The sequence below is a fragment of the Pristiophorus japonicus genome, chromosome 19 (genome assembly GCF_044704955.1).
Source record: "Pristiophorus japonicus isolate sPriJap1 chromosome 19, sPriJap1.hap1, whole genome shotgun sequence".
Classification (NCBI taxonomy): domain Eukaryota; kingdom Metazoa; phylum Chordata; class Chondrichthyes; family Pristiophoridae; genus Pristiophorus; species Pristiophorus japonicus.
In genome coordinates this window covers 12,743,061-12,763,235 of record NC_091995.1, presented here as the reverse complement: position 1 = coordinate 12,763,235, position 20,175 = coordinate 12,743,061, and the positions used below count along the sequence as shown (strand labels likewise).

Genomic DNA, 20,175 nt, shown 5'->3' with positions numbered 1-20,175 from the left:
AGGAATTTTGAAATTGATCCGTTGCTTAACTGGAAGCTAATGCAGGTCAGCGAGCACTGTGGTGATGGTGCGAGTTAGGACACGGGCAGCCGAGTTTTGGATCAGCTCGAGTTTACATAAGATAGAATGTGAGAGGCCAGCCTGAAGTGCATTGGAATAGTCAAGTCTAGAGGTAACAAAGTTAAGACAAACTCCAGGCATGTTTTTAGATAAGAGTAGTAGAGGTATGAACCCCAGAATCATTTAAGAAACAACTGGATGCTACATTGGGTGGACTTCAGGATCAATCTGGATGAAGGAATTAAGGTGGGCCAAATGGCAACCTTCAGCCATAACTAACTTTCCTCTAACAGTATACCAAACCTCCATCCCCACAGGCTGAAGATGCCTTGAACGAATTCAATAAACGGAAAGCTCTAGAAGCTCATTCCATGCTACAGGCTGACAAGCTGCTGGCAGACAAGGATAAAGAACTGGCGGGTAAGGACATTACTTTAACTTTTATCGATGTGACACTGGGTGTGACACTGGACAGTCTGCTGGGTAATGGTCGGTAGCTTTGAATCACGGCATGCCAATCATTCAATTAAATTCTTATTTCTTTCAATCCGGCAGACACAGGGCCTGAAACTCCTAGGACCCCAGTCCATTGCCAGAAGTGTGATGGGGCAGGACTTCTGCCGGCCAATCTGCAAAGGTCCTGGGATAAGGGTCATGATCATACAGGAACCAGGCACTCGTGCTGTTTTGGGTGCCCCCTGTTTCCTTTTTCATGCCAAACATTTATTTCTTCTTCAATGTCTGTTAACTCTCGATCAAGCTCCAAATTAACTGAAGATGCTCCTACAATAGGGATCTCTCCCGAATTCCTGGACAAGATACAAAGCAAGATGTGGTGCCAGATTCGTCTCTCTCCCCCAGTCTCCAATTTCTCTCGCTGGATTTGTAATTGATCCCAACCAACTTTACAGAAAAGATCAAACTTTAAAACAAGGCTGTGAGTGAAGTGTGCAAAGTGATCATTACAGGATTACTGAAGGCCAGAAATGGCTGTGTTGTGGAATTAGCTTGCAACAGTTTAAACAGTGATGCTACTCTGATTATCTTAAAGCATTAACCCTACTGTCAAATACAGTTATTAGTTAAACTCATCAAGTTATAATTATTAAAATTCCGGTAATGATAATGAGAGGGTCTTTCCATTGCACAGCCTCTATTTCTCGAAGGCTACAAATAAGAGAGAATGTGAAACCATCGTTAGCAACATGCTGTATAACCATAAGAAAGACACAATGGAAAATTACTGTCAGCAAGAATAGTATATGAGACAGATATTTCAACATCTGTGAACCCATGTGGAAGCAAGTCATCCTCTTTCGAGGGACCGCCTATGATGATGATGATGATGAGACAGGTCACAAAACCGACCAGGGCTCAGTGCACCGATCAGACTAGAAGAGCGTGATGCAGGAAGTCGGTGAATTAGTAACCTTTTACCACACAGGATGTGAGCAGAGAATTAACCATCCAGCGTGCCTAAAGCAGAAGAAACTGGAGTTAACACCTGTCTTAATCTCGCACAGCGGAACATGCTTCAGGTGTAGCAGGGACCCATCGCTTTTTAAAGGGATCAGCAACCACTCGAAGATTAGTTGCTTATTAATTACTATTGGAGTTTTCCAGAGTGGTTTAAAGTTGGTGAGGTGACAGGGAGTGGTACTGCAAGTGGAGAAGGCCTTGGTTCTGACTTCGAGTTCTGGTCAGACCCACTTGCTCCCAATCATGGGCACTGTGGTTATCATCCCACTTGGCCAGGAGCATGACAAGGAGATGGAGCAGAGGCAGCAGATAAGAGGACAAGCTGCTCATAGAAGGAGGAGGAGTGGGAGAAGCGCTTGCAGCTGGAGTCCTTATGCACCTAGGGTCTTCTGAGAGAAATTCTCTTACCTCAGCCCGAGCCAGGTGTGGGAGTTGTCCGCTTTACGATGGAGGTGGTCATAGAGCTCTGCCACCTCTTGTAACCAGACCTGCAGTCTCACACCAGGGCAAGAACAGCACTGCAAGTGGCCGTGGAGACAACCATGGCCCTGAATTTATTTGCGTTGGGTTCCTTCCAGGCTGGAGTAGGCGACATCTATAATATTTCCTAGTTCTCTGTCCACTGTTGTAAAAGAAAGCTGACAGATGCTCTCTATGCCAGGAGATGGGAGTTCATTGTCTTCTCTCTGACTAGAGAGTAGCAGGCGGAGCGTGCACATGGTTTTGGCAGGATAGCAGCCTTTCCCATGATGCAGGGCGCCATCGACTGATCCCACATATCTTTGTAGGTGCTGAGATGTACCACAACATAACTGGACTTCAGTTACGTTGATAGATTGGAGAAGCTGAGGTGTTCTCCTTGGAGAAGATTGAGAGAAGATTTGATAGAGATTTTTAAAATCATGAGGGGTCTGGACAGGGTAAATATAAAGAAACTGTTCCCATTGGCAGAAGGTTCAAGAACCAGAGGACACAGATTTAAGGTGATTGGCAAAAGAACCAAAGGCAACATAAGAAAAACTTTTTACATAGCGAGTGGTTAAGATCTGGAATGCATGGCATGAAAGGATGGTGGAGGCAAACGCAATTTTATCTTTCAAAAGGGAATTGGATATGTATCTGAAGGAAAAGAAATTGCAGGGTTACAGGGAAAGGGGAGTGGGGCTAGCTGACAGTCTACACAGGCTCGACCGGCCAATGGCCTTCTTCCATGCTGTAACCATTCTATGATTCTATGAACTGCAAAGGTTACAACTCCCTGAATGTGCAGTTGGTGTGCGGCCATGCTCAGCATATCACGATGGTGAATGCCTGGTATCCTGGCAGCAGTCATGATGTTTTTATTCTGCTCAAGTCCAATGTTCCCTAAGCCTTTGGGCCTCGCCGATAAACCAGAGAGTGGCTGCTGGGAAACAAGGGCTGGCTAACAGCTGACCACCTGGCTCATGACTCCGCTCTTCAACCCACATACAATGATAGCCATGCTGCCACACAGAATCTGGTAGAGCAGACAATAGGCGTCTTTAAACAACACTTCCGCTGCCTGGACAGCTTTGGAGGAACCCTGCAGTACTCACTGGAGCAGGTCTCAAGATTCATCGTGGTCTGCTGCATGCTCCACAACCTCGCTGTCATGAGGGCACTGCCCTTGCCACCAGGCATACGGCGACCAGCGGAGGAAGAGGAGTAAGTGGAAGGGTCGATGCAGCCCAGACAGCCCCTTTCCTTCCGGGCTATCCACGATCATCTCGTCCTACTGTGGTACCAGTGAACGCAACCCCAATTCCGTATTCAACAATAGCCCCACACCTTACCTTTCCTCTGTTGATTTTTTAATTCATTCACGGAATGTGGGCGTTACTGGCAAGGCCAGTATTTATTGCCCATTCCAAATTGCCCATGAGAAGGTGGTGATGATCCGCCTTCTTGAACCGCTGCATTCGGTGTGGTGAAGGTACTCCCACAGTGCTGCTAGGGAGAGAGTTCCAGGATTTTGACCCAGTAACGGTGAAGCAACAGCGATATTCTTCCAAGTCAGTATGGCGTGTGACTTGGAGGTGGTGGTGTTCCCATGCGCCTGCTGCCCTTATCCTTCTAGGTGGTAGAGGTTGCGGGTTTTGGAGGTGCTGCCTAAGAAGCCTTGGCGAGTTGCTGCAGTGCATTTTGTAGATGGTACACACTGCAGCTACGGTACGCCGGTGAAGGTAGTGAATGCTCCTCAAATTCTGCCCTCTTGAGCATCACTGATTATAATCGCTCAACCATTGGTGACCTTCAGCTGCCTAGGCCCCAAGCTCTGGAACTCCCTCCCTAAATCTCTCTGCCTCTCTAGTTCTCTTTCCTCCTTTAAGATGCTCCTTAAAACCTACCTCTTTGACCAAGCTTTTGGTCATCTGCCGTATTTTCTTCTTATGTGGCTCGTTGTCAAATGTATTTGTTTTGTCTTATAACACTCCTGTGAAGCGTCTTGGGATGTTTTATTATGATAAAGGTGTTCTATAAGTACAAGCTGTTGTTCTTAAGGTGTTGGATGGAATGCTAATCAAACAGGCTGCGTTGTCCTGGATGGTGTTGAGCTTCTTGAGTGGTGTTGGAGCCGCACTCATCCAGGCCAGTGGAGAGTATTTTATCACACTCCTAACTTGTGTCTTGTAAATGGTGGAAAGACTTTTGGGAGTCAGGAGGTGAGTCAATCATTGCAGTTACTGACCATCACAGCTTACTCTGGCCATAATGCTGAAATAAAAGCCACCACCAAAGAAACATGCCAATTCAACTTTATACATCAATCTATCCAATGTTATATGACAAAGTCAACTAATCACCCTTGTGCATTCACTTAGTGCCTGCTTTCTGTGGGCCTTTGCCTGCCCTAGTGCTCAAATGAAGTGTTACCCTGGTGGATGCAGCATGGCTGGTGGAAGGATGCTGACTTTCAGTGAGGGAGACTGCAGATGGCTTTGCAGATGACCTCGAGCAGCTTTGGGCCTAGCAGGCCCAGCTTCAGACTGCAGCACTTTAGCATGGGAGGCAGCAGTCTGGGCTGGCTGGCTGACAGGCAACATTAAGGGCACTGGTGGAGTGGCAGTAGTGGGTGTACGAATACTGTCCTGAGAGAGGACAGTAGGTTGATGCTCCATAGATTGCTGGACTGCTGTGAAACCCTACAAGCCCCTTTCCACACTGGTAAATGCAGCCAGGATGGCAACAGTCTGAGCTTGCATGAGAGCAGTCTGAGCTTCCAGTGCAGCACTCAAATGTAGGGTGGCTTGTGCTTGTGCTTCAACGGAAGCTGAGACATCAGCCATCAGACGCTGCAACATGGTTCGGTCCACAAGCACGCTAATGGAGTTGCCCTTTGCTTTCATGCTGGAAATCATGGGTTCCAAGCTCTGTGCAAAGTTGCTGCCGGACTCCTCTATGTTCCTTGACATTGCACTCAGACTGTCAATTGCAGGCCTGCCAATGTACCAAACATTTCATTATACATACCCATCAGCGTTCTTCTGTAGGCTGCCCCGTTAAAGTCTTCATCTGAGTACTTTGTAGCAGAACACATGTATAACTTCACTCTCCAAGAAGCTGGCACCTGTTCTAACTTTTCACTCTGCTATAGCTGCAGGCCACTCGTGCCCAATGCCACACCACATGCAGATACTGCCTCTAAACTATCTCTAAACTACGCAATGTCTCATTATCTGTGCTGATGGTTGCAAGTGTGAAATCGAGTGATGGCGCTGTGTCTTCACATTCAGTGCCTTGGTGCTCTTCTATTTCATGCTCCTACACTAGTGCCTTGCCAGGTGTCAGCTTGTGGCTATCTGAAAGGAGAAAGACACAAGGGTAAGGTTTGGTGAGAGGAGGCAGGGAAAGCAAGAGGTGCATGTTTACACCATGTGCAGCTTGTAAATCAGAAGCGATTGTGGATGAGGTGGAAGTGGCATTATGTATGAGGAGACCAGCATTATGTATGAGGAGACCAGCATCTTATATTCTTTCACCTCGCTGCTGGCCATGGACTTAGCGATACTCCCCTCCCAATAATAGCCAGCACCATCTCCTCCATTGGGCTCAGGTTATGGCGATGCGCCTGGTACCGCCAGTTATGTCCTGCTGGCACTGGTTGTGTGCCACCTTTTCCTGTAAGAGAAAGGGAAGTGTGTCAGTGAGTGTCATGCAAATTGTTTGGGCAATATGCCTGTCAAGGTTGAATAGCTGACACTGTGTGCAAACTGTGAGATGTGGCTATGATGCATGTAACAGTGGTAAGTGTGTGAGGGTTAGGTGAAGCTATGAATGTGAGGTATGAGTTATGTTTGGTCAAGATTGTTGGTAGGTGAATGATGGGGATGTGGTGCATTGAGCTGTGTGAGACTAGTAGTGCAGATGGTGGGATATAACATTTGAAGATTAATTCACTGACCCTGACCACTCGTGTGAGGTCATTAAACTTCTTCATACACTTCGTCCAGGTCCTCGGGGCTCTACTGCTGGCATTCACCACAGCGACTATATGCTCCCATTAGATTTTACACCTTTGCCTAGAGGGCCTCATGGCCCTCTATAGAAACAGGACCTCTCTTCTCGTGTTGCCTGTAGTGCTGTATCGGAGAACCTTGGAGCACATTCTCTCCGCTGTTGTGGCATCATTAGTTTTTTTTCCCCTCCTTTCACTCTCTTCCCAGTCAGTTGATTGAGCTGCTGTAGGCAGAATGCACCTCCCTTTAAGATGTGCAGCCTGCCTTTAAGAAGTGCAGGCTAGCTTTAATTGGTGCTGGCCTCACAGGAACTTGGGCCCCCCTGCTGAGCGATCAGCCACTCAGCAGCTCATTCAGTGCTGGGCCGAATGCCACAATCATGTTAATCAGCAGGCAGCATAAAGTTAGCGTGTCGCATGCATTATTTTGAATGGGCACGGGTTGGTCTCGCATTTCGATCACCACGTTCTTTCGGGGGCAAACAAATTTCTAGCCACATGTGTTTTCCATGAACGGAATGAAGCTGAAAGAGACACTGGAGTCTTCGCAGACTCAATGTTCAACATATCCAACCAATGTAGACGAAGCCAACAGGATGTTGAACTACTTTCCAAAGCAGTAAAACAAATGCCAGAGAATGTAATCAACCTTTATAGGTCTCTGGTCAGACTGCACCATGAGTACTGTGTCCAGTTCTGGTCACCAAGTAGTGAGGGAGACAGGCAAGTGCTGAAATCAGTGTCAACGGTCTGAGTTATGAAGAAAGATTAGAGACTTGCGATTTTCAGCCTAGAAAGAAGGGCCGCGATTTCCCCTACCTGGATGGTGTGAGGCGGGAGATGGCGGCGGTGGGGAATGACCCCGCTCCTGCGTTGATCACTGCCAAAAAGATCTTCTCCTAATGGGCCTTTCCCGTCCCAATTAAAAGGAGCGGGATTGGTGACATCACCAGATGACGCAATTCTTGCTGGTATATTTAAAGGGGCCATGGCCCCATTTGTCAGAATTTAATTTGGTGTGAATGAGTGCAGGGTGCCACCATGACCTCACAGAGGCAGAGAGCAGCACCTCGTTTTTGTGATGAGTCACTCCATCATTTTGTGGAGTGCGTGGGAGGACACAGGGTGGTGCTCTTCCCTGCGGACAGCAGGAAGAGGCCTCCCCAGCAGACAAAAGCAGCATGGCTACAGATAATCCAAGATATAACGGCTATATCAGTAGTGCCTCGAACCTGGGTCCAGTGTCAGAAAAGATTCAACGATCTTCTAAGATGAGGAAAAGTGAGTACAAAGCTACACTTACCTTGATGCTGCTGTGCTTGTCATCACATCCCCACGACAGTGCATTGCCAACTCTACTCCTGCACTACGTTACTCATCCCAAGATCCCTTGGACCTTAATCCATTCCTCCCTCTTTGTTTACATTATCAGGTCTCCATCTTACTATCCACCCTTCACACTCTTATCGTAATGCAATGACAGTAAGTAATAGCACAAAAGGAGGCAACTTGGTATTGCCAAGACCCTCCATCAAAGTCTCCCTGTATCTCATTCCATTACTTACGCTCATTCCATCAATCTCACTCAACCTTCTCTTCTTTCCCTCCAATCTCAAAAGATTGCCCATAATAAGAAGGAGAGGGAGAGAATGGGAGGAGGCCTTCAAGCCATGTGGAGGAGGCATTTGCCTCATCTGAGAATCTCATGGCTCTTTTGCGGCCTCCAATGTGATCCTTTTCCGCCTCACTGCTCTCTCCAGCGTCATTCTCCACAGTGTGCTGTGATGCCTCCTCCTCTCTCTCCATTATAGGTCAAATTCGGTCAAATATGTGACTGGTAACAGCTAATTTTTGTTTGCCTACTTGCTGTGAAGCACTAAAGTCTCCCCCCTTCCTCCCAAAGCAGCCAAACCATACCCAGACACGACTTCAGTCCCTCTGAGCTCCCTCTCTGTCTCCTCTTCTGCGCATGTCACGGTGACCCTTGACCTTCAGAATCGCAGGAATCGAGCGTTGCAGGAGGTCAATTCACGCTGGGGTGATTTGACACAGGGAAAGTGTGGGAAGCCCACCCCAAAGGCCTACCAGAAGATATGGACCGAAATAGCAGAGATGGTCTCGTCAGTGACCAATGAGGTGCGTGAGGGCAACCAATGCCGCAAGCGATGGAACAACCTTGTGGGATCCACAAGAGAAAGTATTACATTGATTTACATGTACTTATGTACTTATTTAATTTGATTTGTAACAATCATGAGTGACTAGCAGCAGATGTGAGGTCTTGCACTTTTACCGGGAATGTTGTACTCAAAGCCTGTGGTCACAGTGTACGTCTTTAGGTAAAGAATGATAATAATCATAATAATCATGATTTTATCTGTTGGTTATGTCTTGTATCAGTGTCTGTGACAGTACCTCGCAATGATATCACGCAATGATCTCATGCCATGTCATCCTGGCACCTTTTACAGAAGAAGCTATTGACGATGAGATCAGAGTAGAGGCGAACGGGTGGGGGGGGCCACCAGTCCCCAGCGATATCACTGAGATGAAGGAGCGAGTGCTCTCACTCATGGGGAAGCACCCCCAGACAGCCATGGACACATCTGCAGACCCTGAAGTGATGCCACGTGAATAAAGCTTACACCATTGCGTGATGTAAAGTCAATAGATGTCACACCAACTCATATCCGACCAATCATATATGATAGATGATTTCTAAAAGTGTCATAGAAATAATGTTGGCCTAATGAAAATCATTGCAATCCACAATGTGTTGATGGTGATGAAATGTGATGTCTGCAATGATTTTGAGAGGTGGTGCTTTTGTCGTGCACATGCTGTGTGTAGCGCTGGACTCACCTTGTCACCCGAGCACCCACCTTTCCTCGAACAACCTCATTTTTGTCTTGCAGCTCAGCCAGCATCGCGGCCGCAAGCAAGGCCAAAGAGGCCAGAAGGTGGGGCAGGAGTCAGCAGACGATCCTACATCTGGTGCTGAGGAGCTCCAATTCTCACCCGTCAATCCGCTGGGTCTGTTCTCGACGAATGAGAGCGCGGACTTCGAAGAACCTGTATCGCCACGCTCCAGAACCTATTCCACCCCAAGGCCATCTATTGGTCCTCTGGTCATTCCCCCCTCCACTCTGGAGGTGCTGGCCCCCAAGCACCTCGCAACAGGGCACCCCATTTGTCCCCAGGACGGGGCCGACCCCACGGAGGCCTCATGGACGTGGCAGGTCTGTTCCACGAGCGCGACATGACAGCGGAGAGATGGTTCAGTTGTCCAGGAGGACTGTAGAAATTGGTGACCAGCTCATCGAAGCTTTGGGGGGGGCATATCCCGACACTTAGCCACCATGTCCGAGTATATTCCATGCATGGTGGAGTCCCTGGATATGATAGCCAGGAACACTGCTGCCACAGCCCTCCCAGTGGTCGCAGAGCACGGCACTCCACCCCTAGGTTCGGCATCACCTCTGCAAATGACAGATACGAGCAAGGACCAAGATCCTGCTTCCAAATCAGAGAATGTTGCCCCTTCGGCATCCCCCGCATCCATACTCGTCCAACTAATGCATCTGCATTCATTCACCCCCAATGATGCACCGCCTGAGGAGCTCCGTGGCCAGGCGCCGTGGAGCGAGGAGGGGAAGGGATAGAGGTGGGGAGAAGAAAAAGAGAGGGGGGAAGGAAAGTGAGGTGCATGTGCGCAGGTGATTGCTGTGTAATATCTCCATCTGGGTGTATGCAATTTGTTGCAATGTATGGGGACTGGGGACCTTTGTATTTGTCTTTGTATTTTGTGTTACTGGACATGTTGACCATGTAATTTATGTCAATGGTGGAAAAAGTGGGATGTGGGCGGGGGTTGAGTGTTATTGGCTGTGTTACTTATGATTTCAGACCAATGTTGTTATTAAACTTTTGTTATTGAACATAACCTTGTTGCATATTGTCTCAGATAGCTGAACCGTTACACACTGGTGATTCCTTACCGTGAAAGGGTTAAATACAACTTAACATCAATCAAAGTAAACTTTAACTGGCGCCAAGGTGATGGGCACCATTGATGTCTGAGCTGCACACACACAGCAGTGTGTCAGCATTGTCACTCACATCAGCGCTCTTTCAGGCAAATCTTTCTGATATCAGCTCATCACGTAAGAGTGGGATTTAACAAATGCCAGCCACACTGCTGGCGTCCCTCCCGGTTAGTTCCACTTTTTGTGCGCGGATTTTTGAGCGGGCGAGATTCTGGGCGATATGTGTGCAAGATGGTGAAATTGACGGTGGCCGATAAACAGTCGCCTAGCGTTATTATTGAATCTGAGAGTTAAGTCTATGAGGAAAGTAATGCTGGGCGATAATTTGGGCATTGAAATGGCCCATTCTCGTGATTCCACCCAAAAGAAGTGGGCAGGCGGTAATATTTTTTCTTGGCGTATACCGCCGCTGGCTTTGGTGTCCCGCCCATTACCGGCATATGCAACACAATCCTCATAACCGAGTGGCTGGACCAACCACAATCCACTGGGACTGTGTAGGCTTCGGAAGCTAAATGGAGCTGACATGGACTCATCAAATTATGATACGGGCTGAGCGCTGTGAGGTGCCGGTTGCTGACCCACGATGGGACACGACCTTGCTGGAGGTCCTCCAAATTACTGTGTCCCTCGCCTAGCAACCAGGCACTGTACAACACGCACACTTCATTCATGGCTGCCTTTGCCGAGGCATTCCTGTCCTCCCGTATTAATTCATTAACCATTTTAGCATGTATCTCCAGCTCCGCAATGACCTCTTTTAAGTGAATAGTCATCGCCTGGTCCTCCTTTAGCTCCGACCCTACCACTTCGTTACCTTCCCCCAGGATCTTCCACAGCTGGTCCTTTAAACCGCTAACCTGCATCTGCAGCTGCACTTCATTCATACTATTTACGAGAGATGTACCTGCGCTAAACGCCTAGCGACATCATTGAGCACCCCTCGCCTCTGCCTCCCCGGGCTAACTTTATTGTACACTCCCATGTCTTACAACTTTTCCCGTCTCACATCCCCGTAACTGAGTTCAAAGAACTGGTGGAACATTTCTTTAATGAGGGCCTCATAGAGCTGCTCAGTTTCTTTTGGATACCACTTGGTTAAGTTTAAAATGACTGATGCGAGCGCGTAATGCACCCCCTGGAATAAAACCTTCCTGGTCGGGACTGAAACTAAACCATTTTCTGGGCCTGGTGTGGTAGCGGGACACCTAACTTCTGTCGTCTGTACCGGTGGAGCTGTGGGCAGAGGCTTCATAGAAACATAGAAACAGAAAATAGGTGCAGGAGTAGGCCATTCGGCCCTTCTAGCCTGCACCGCCATTCAATGAGTTCATGGCTGAACATGCAACTTCAGTACCCCATTCCTGCTTTCTCACCATACCCCTTGATTCCCCTAGTAGTAAGGACTTCATCTAACTCCTTTTTGAATATATTTAGTGAATTGGCCTCAACAACTTTCTGTGGTAGAGAATTCCACAGGTTCACCACTCTCTGGGTGAAGAAATTCCTCCTCATCTCGGTCCTAAATGGCTTCCCCCTTATCCTTAGACTGTGTCCCCTGGTTCTGGACTTCCCCAACATTGGGAACATTCTTCCTGCATCTAACCTGTCTAACCCCGTCAGAATTTTAAACGTTTCTATGAGGTCCCCTCTCATTCTTCTGAACTCCAGTGAATACAAGCCCAGTTGATCCAGTCTTTCTTGATAGGTCAGTCCCGCCATCCCGGGAATCAGTCTGGTGAACCTTCGCTGCACTCCCTCAATAGCAAGAATGTCCTTCCTCAGGTTAGGAGACCAAAACTGTACACAATACTCCAGGTGTGGCCTCACCAAGGCCCTGTACAATTGTAGCAACACCTCCCTGCCCTTGTACTCAAATCCCCTCGCTATGAAGGCCAATATGCCATTTGCTTTCTTAACCGCCTGCTGTACCTGCATGCCAACCTTCAATGACTGATGTACCATGACACCCAGGTCTCTTTGCACCTGCCCTTTTCCTAATCTGTCACCATTCAGATAATAGTCTGTCTCTCTGTTTTTACCACCAAAGTGGATAACCTCACATTTATCCACATTATACTTCATCTGCCATGCATTTGCCCACTCACCTAACCTATCCAAGTCACTCTGCAGCCTCATAGAATCCTCCTTGCAGCTCACACTGCCACCCAACTTAGTGTCATCCGCAAATTTGGAGATACTACATTTAATCCCCTCGTCTAAATCATTAATGTACAGTGTAAACAGCTGGGGCCCCAGCACAGAACCTTGCGGTACCCCACTAGTCACTGCCTGCCATTCTGAAAAGTCCCCATTTACTCCTACTCTTTGCTTCCTGTCTGACAACCAGTTCTCAATCCATGTCAGCACACTACCCCCAATCCCATGTGCTTTTGTGTGCGACAAGCTCCGTGGCATTATTGAGTTGGGAGGGTCTGGGATCACATAGGAGTCCATACTCCGATCCCAGCTGATCCCAGCCCCGGCGCCTGCCATTACCGCGAAAAGGCAATCAACACACCCACTGGACAGATCTGTTCTGACCCCCACATACACACATAAATTCCCTGTTCCTCCTTCCACCAATGTGACAGCACACTTCCACTCCCCCCTGTGTCCCCATAATCTGTCAGTACGTATCATTCCCTAGTCTCTCCCAGTCCGTTGTTTGGTTCCCCGTGTCCTGACCTAATTTCTTGAGCCACCACCACCATCCCAGGGGGATGCGTCCCTTGCACCTCAAGCATACACGCTTGCCCTCGGTCACCCCAGCCCGTCTGGCTGTGACCTTCACTTTGGGACACTGTATGGAAGCCTCCCGATATTTGAACCCGGCATGCCTGGAGTATTTCATCGAATTCGACCCGAGCAATCCTGGCCACCTTCCTGCATGGAAGTATGCTGTCATCCCGTCCGTGTCCCCTGTCCTATTCCTCTGGTATCACGGTGGGTCCGTTCCCCCCAGTACATCCGTAGAGGAAGGACAACTCGGTGTCTACTCTCCTGCTGTGCCCCGTTCCGGCCAACATCCAAATCAGGCTCAGTCTTAGGGCTGTCTCCATTCTGTTATATATGTATACTATTATTTACTCTGTACAGCCACCAGAGGGCTTATCCCCTGGAGTCCCAAGGGATCCCATAATCCCTTGGGAGTACAGGTATTTAACGAGGCTTCACAGGTTGGAGAGGCACTTTGGAGGCCTGAAATAAAAGACTAAGGTCACACTTTACTTTGAGCTCACAGTGTTCAGTCTGACTCTTTCTCCATACACAACTGGCATCGAGATACAGATAGCGAACCCAAAGATGCAGAGAACAGTGGGCATCCTGGAGAAACTCTCGGAGGGAGATGATTGGGAAACTTTTGAGGAGCGACTCGACCAATACTGGCCAACGAGCTAGATGGGGAAGAGAGCGCTGCCAAATGAAGGGCGATCCTCCTTATCGTCTGTGGGGCACCAACGTATGGCCTCATGAAGAATCTGCTCACTCCAGCGAAACCCACGGAGAAATCGTACGACGATTTGTGCACACTGGTCCGAGAGCATTTGAACCCGAAGGAAAGCGTTCTGATGGCGGGGTACCGGTTCTACACCTACAAAAGGTCTGAAGGCTAGGAAGTGGCGAGTTATGTCGCTGAGCTAAGACACCTTGCAGGACATTGCGAATTTGAAAGACATTTGGAGCACATGCTCAGAGACTTTTTTGTACTTGGCATTGGCCACGAAACCATACTCGCAAACTTTTGACTGTAGAGACCCTAACCTTGAGTAAGGCCTTAGCGATAGCCCAGGCCTTCATTGCCACCAGTGGCAATACGAAGCAAATCTCTCAGCACACAAGTGCTGCTACAAGTACTGTGAACAAAATGATGTTGTTTTCGAATAGTAACGTACAGGGCAGGTCACACATACCTGCAGCTGTACGTCCGCAGATGTCTCAGAGTCCACCATCAAGGATGATGAAAGCTAGGCCATTAACACTTTGTTTGCGCTGCAGGGATGATCAGCAAAGAGTACGTTTGCAAGGGCTGTGGAACAATGGGATATCTCCAACGAATGTGCAGGCAAGCTGCAAAGCCCATTAAACCTGAAAACCACCATGTTGCAGAGGAGGACAGATCCACAGAGGATCACGACAAACCAGAGCCTCAGATCGAGGAGGCAGAGGTACATGGGGTGCACACATTCACCACGAATTGTCCCCCAATAATGCTGAATGTTGAGCGAAATGGACTCCTGGTGTCAATGGAGCTGGACACAGGCGCTAGCCAATCCATCATGGGCAAAAAGACTTTCGAAAGGTTGTGGTGCAACAAGGCCTCAAGGCCAGACTTAACTCCAATTCACACGAAACTAAGAACTTACACACAAGAATTGATTCCTGTAATTGGCAGACTATAAAGGTCTCCTACGATGGAGCGATGCACAAGCTACCACTCTGGGTGGTACCGGGCGATGGTCCCACGCTGCTCGGCAGGAGCTGGCTGGGAAAGATACGCTGGAACTGGGACGACGTCTGAGCGCTATCGCCCGCTGACGACACTTCATGTGCCCAGGACTTAAACAAATTTCCTTCGCTGTCCGAACTAGACATCGGGAAATTCCAAGGAGCAAAAGTGCAGATCCACCTAATTCCGGGGATGCGACCCATCCATCACAAGGCAAGAGCAGTACTGTACATGATGAGAGAAAGGATAGAGATCAAGCTAGACCGGTTGCAAAGAGAGGGCATAATTTCCCCGATCGAGTTCCCAATTCCAATTCCAATGGGCCAGTTCTATTGTCCCAGGCCTCAAGGGAAACTGCACCATCAGAATCTGTGGCGATTACAAAGTAACTATCAATTGTTTCTCCCTGCAGGACCAATACCGACTACTAAAGGCCGACGACCTCTTTGCAACGCTGGCTGGAGGAAAGACGTTCACGAAGCTGGATCTGAATTTAGCCTACATGACGCAGGAACTGGAGGAATCATCGAAGGCCCTCACCTGCATCAACACGCACAAAGGTCTTTTTGCTTATAACACATGCCCATTTGGAATCCAATCGACGGGTGCGATATTCCAGAGAAACATGGAAAGCTTACTGAAGTCGGTCCCGCACACCGTGGTCTTCCAGGATGACATCTTGGTCACAGGTCGGAACACAGTCGAGCATCTGCAGAATCTGGAGGAGGTGCTTAGCTGTCTCAACCACGTGGGGCTCAGGTTAAAACGCTCGAAGTGCGTTTTCCTGGTGCCTAAAGTGGAGTTCCTGGGAAGGAGGATTGCGGCGGATGGCATCAGGCCCACCAACGCGAAGACAGGCAATCGAGAACTCACCGAGGCCACAGGACGTGACGGAGCTGTGGTCGTTTCTGGGACTCCTGAATTACTATGGTAACTTCTTACTGGGTCTCAGTACACTGTTGGAACCACTGCATGTCTTACTACGAAAAAGGGACGGATGGGTTTGGGGCAAAAGCCAAGAAAATGTCTTTGTAAAAGCAAGAAAATTGTTATGTTCAAACAAATTGCTTGTGTTGTATGATCCATATAAGCATTTGGTACTAGCATGTGATGTGTCGTACTATGGCGTCGGGCGTGTATTGCAACAAGCTAATGACTTCGGGAAACTGCAACCGGTTGCTTATGCATCCAGGAGTCTGTCTAAGGCTGAGAGAGCCTACAGAATGATTGAGAAAGAAGTGTTAGCGTGTATCTATGGGCTAAAGAAATTGCATCAATACCTGTTTCGGCTAAAATTGGAATTGGGAACTGACCATAAGCCACTCATATCATTGTTTCCCGAGAGTAAAGGGATAAATACCAAAGCATCGGCCCGCATCCAGAGATGGGTGCTCACGTTGTCCGGATACAACTATGCCATCCGCCACAGGCCAGGAAAAGAAAACTGCGCCGATGCTTTCAGTAGGCTGCCTTTGCCCACCACAGTGGTGGAAATGGCGCAGCCCGCAGATCTAGCCATGGTTATGGAAGCATTTGAGAGTGAGCAATCACCCATCACTGCCCGGCAGATCAAAACCTGGACAAGCCAGGACCCCTTATTATCTCTAGTCAAAAGCTGTGTGCTTCACGGGAGCTGGTTCAGTGTCCCAGTGGAAATGCAGGAAGAGATAAAGCCATTCCAGCGTGCAAAGATGAAATATCTATACAGGCAGACTGTCTTCTGTGGGGCAATCAAGTAGTGGTCCCCAAGAAGGGCAGAGACACCTTCATCAATGACCTCCACAGTACCCCCCCAGGCATCGTAATGATGAAAGCGATAGCCAGATTCCACGTGTATTGGCCCAGTATCGATGCGGACTTAGAGTCCTGCATTCACAGATGTAATACATGCTCGCAGTTAAGCAATGTACCCAGGGAGGCGCTGCTAAGTTTATGGTCTTGGCCCTCCAAAACATGGTCTCGGGTACACATCGACTATGCAGGCCCGTTCCTGGGTAAAATGTTCCTTGTGGTTGTAGACGCGTACTCCAAGTTGATTGAATGTGAGATAATGTCGGCTAGCACATCCGCTGCCATTACTGAAAGCCTGCGGGCCATGTTTGCCACACACGGCCTACCCGATGTCCTGGTGAGTGACAATGGGCCATGTTTTACCAGTGCTGAGTTCAAACATGTCACATCTGCCCCTTTAAACCAGCATCCAATGGTCAGGCAGGGAGAGCAGTGCAAACCATCAAGCAAGGCTTGAAGAGGGTAACTGAAGGCTCACTGCAGACTCGCCTATCCCGAGTCCTGCTTAGCTACCGCACGAGACCCCATCACTCACTGGGATCCCACCTGCTGAACTGCACATGAAAAGAGCACTTAAGACAAGGCTTTCGTTAGTTCACCCTGATCTACATGAACAGGTAGCGAGCAGGCGGCTTCAACAAAGTGCATACCATGATAGCGCAAATGTGTCACACGAGATTGAAATCAATGATCCTGTATTTGTATTAAATTATGGACAAGGTCCCAAGTGGCTTCCTGGCACTGTCGTGGCCAAAGAAGGGAGCAAGGTGTTTCGGGTCAAGCTTTCAAATGGACTCATTCACCGGAAACACTTGGACCAAATCAAACTCAGATTCACGGACTATCCTGAGCAATCCACCTTGGATCCTACCTTTTTTGATCCCCCAACATACACACCAGTGGCAACCGGCACCACAGTTAACCACGAAGCAGAACCCATCATCCACAGCAGCCCAGCAGGGCCCAACACACCAGGCAGCCCAGCAAGGCCAGCTGCACAGCAGCTCAGCGAGGGCCCAACAAATGATTCAACAACACCAGCTTTCACATCGAGATGATCAACCACGGCAAGAAGGGTCCCAGATCGATTCACATTGTAAATAGTTACACTATTGACTTTGGGGGCGGGGGGGAGGTGTTGTTATACATGTATACTTGTATTTACTCTGTACAGCCACCAGAGGGCTCATCCCTTGGAGTCCCAAGGGATCCCATAATCCTGTGGGAGCACAGGTATTTAAGGAGGCTTCACAGGTTGGAGTGGCACTCTGGAGACCTGAAATAAAACACTACGGTCACACTTTACTTTGAGCTCACAGTGTTCAGTCTGACTCTTTCTCCATATACAACACATTCCATCCTCAGTTTCCTGCAAAACAATACTAACAAGCGACTTGCTGTGAGAGGGTCTGGCTTCATTCACAACTAACCAGAACATTTTAAAAGGAAACTATGTACAATACCACCGCCGGGTGGCCCTGCTAGGATGCCTCTTGCCTGGGCCTTTTACAGCTCCTGGTCGGTGTGTAAGGAGGCGTCCACAGCGCCCTTGGCCATGGGATCCTGCTGCTTCTTCTTACAGCCCCCACCACGGGGTCCTCGCTGTCCCAAACTATGGGAGGAAGACCCGCATCCACCATGTTGTTTACAGCGCCTCGATGTTTCTTTCCTTTCCTTACTCTTTCCCCCGGGTTAAACAACTTACACTGGTTCACATGGAACCACTTTGTGCGCCTTGGAAGTTTAACCGCGTAAACCATTGGGTTTGCCTTGTCCACTATACTGTAAGGTCCCATATACAGTGGATCATGAGCTTAGTTTTGGACCATCACCTGGTCCCCTACTTTCAGCTCGTGCGTTCTCTGTGGCTCGAGTAGCAACCGATTACTCCGGTGCTGCTTCCCCATGTTACTGGCTGCCTGTCAATGAATCTGCTTCAGATTCTTGACAAACTTATCCCGGTTTACTTCTCTCACTTGACCTTCGGTGAGAAGCGGTGCCAGAACATGGATGGGCATGCGCATGACCCTCCCAGTCATGAGCTCTTGTGGGGAGTATCCTGTGCTCTTGGAGAGGCTGGCTCAGACCCCCATCAAAATTAACGGCGAGACCTCATCCCATTTTTTCGGGGATGGCCCTGTTTCCTTCCGCAGCCTTTCTTTGATGGTCCGATTAAGTTGCTCCACAACCCCCGATGACTGTGGGTTGTGAGTCACATGCCATTTACCCTCTATCCCCAGAACCTTCAAGGTGGCCTGCATAACTTGCCCCCTGAAGTGGCTCCCTTGGTGGGACGCCACGATCTGTGGCAGTCCCCACCTGGAGAACAGATCTCTTACCAAAATCCTTGCCATCGCCAATGCCATGGCTGATCGGCAAGGGAAGGCTTCCATCCACTTGGACAACACGTCTACTAGGACCAAACAGTACTTGTAACCCTGCTTTGTGGTGGACAACGGCCCAATGAAATCGACCTGTACTGACTGCCATGGTCCCTCTACCCTTCTCATGTACCCCATGGGAACCTTTCTACGTTGCGGATTGGGGTTTTTCGCCATGCACACCAGACAGTCTGCAAAAAAATCACGGACATCCTGCCTCAGTTGCGGCCACTCTTTCTGTTCTACCCTTTGCCAGATAGTCTCCGGCCCTGGGTGTCCCGTTCCTGGGCCCCCATGGGCCAACTGGAGCAATTCCCCCTGGTGCACCTCGGGAACTATCCACCGATCCCCTTGAAGAGCATCCCTTCCTTTATGGTGATGCCTGCCACCTCGAACTGACCTTCTACCTTCTCACCCTTAGCTAGCTGCTCCAGGATGACCTTGAGGACGGGATCCTGTGCCTGGACTTACCTCAAGTCTGGGGCCAATGCTACTCCTGCACTCCCTGGTGCCCCCCCGCCTTTGTCCTGGATCGCTGCTACTGGGCTGGACCATATGGATCACAAAAAACTCCTTCCCTGGCTCCCTTCTTTGCTAACTGGGTATTGTGTAATGAGAAGGGACTAATTAGCAATCTTGTTGTGCGAGGCCCCTTGGGGAAAAGTGACCATAATATGGTAGAATTCCTTATTAAGATGGAGAGTGACAAAGTTAATTCGGAAACTAGGGTCCTGAACTTAAGGAAAGGTAACTTCGACGGGATGAGGTGTGAATTGGCTAGAATAGACTGGCAAACGATACTAAAAGGGCTGACGGTGGATAAGCAATGGCAAACATTTAAAGATCACATGGATGAACTTCAGCAACTGTAAATCCCTGTCTGGAATAAAAATAAAACTGGGAAGGTGGCTCAACCATGGCTAACAAAGGAAATTAAGGATAGTGTTAAAGCCAAGGAAGAAGCATATAAATTGGCTAGAAAAAGCAACAAACCTGAGGACTGGGAGAAATTTAGAATTCAACAGAGGAGGACTAAGGGTTTAATTAAGAGGGGGAAAATAGAGTATGAGCAGAAGCTTGCAAGGAATATAAAAACTGACTGCAAAAGCTTCTATAAATATGTGAAGAGAAAAAGATTAGTAAAGACAAACGTAGGTCCCTTGCAGTCGGATTCAGGTGAAATTATAATGGGGAACAAAGAAATGGCAGACCAATTGAACCAATACTTCGGTTCTGTCTTCACGAAGGAAGACACAAATAACCTTCCGAAGGTACTAAGGGACAGTGGGTATAGTGAGAAGGAGGAACTGAAGGATATCCTTATTAGGCGGGAAATTGTGTTAGGGAAATTGATGGGATTGAAGGCCAATAAATGCCCGGGGCCTGATAGTCTGCATCCCAGAGTGCTCAAGGAAGTGGCGCTAGAAATAGTGGATGCATTGGTGATCATTTTCCAACAGTCTATTGACTCTGAATCAGTTCCCATGGACT

At 48.6% G+C, this 20,175-nt stretch overlaps 1 protein-coding gene across 1 annotated transcript in view; it reads left to right on the top strand.

The window, feature by feature from the left end:
• The first annotated feature begins 397 nt into the window (after nt 1-397).
• Nucleotides 398-20,175, top strand: part of LOC139229716 (guanylate-binding protein 1-like) — a 73,213-nt gene continuing 53,435 nt past the window's right edge. Inside the window, exon 1 of the mRNA XM_070861256.1 lies at nt 398-480. The gene's annotated coding sequence lies outside the window, so the exon portion shown is untranslated. The remainder of the gene's footprint in view (nt 481-20,175) is intronic.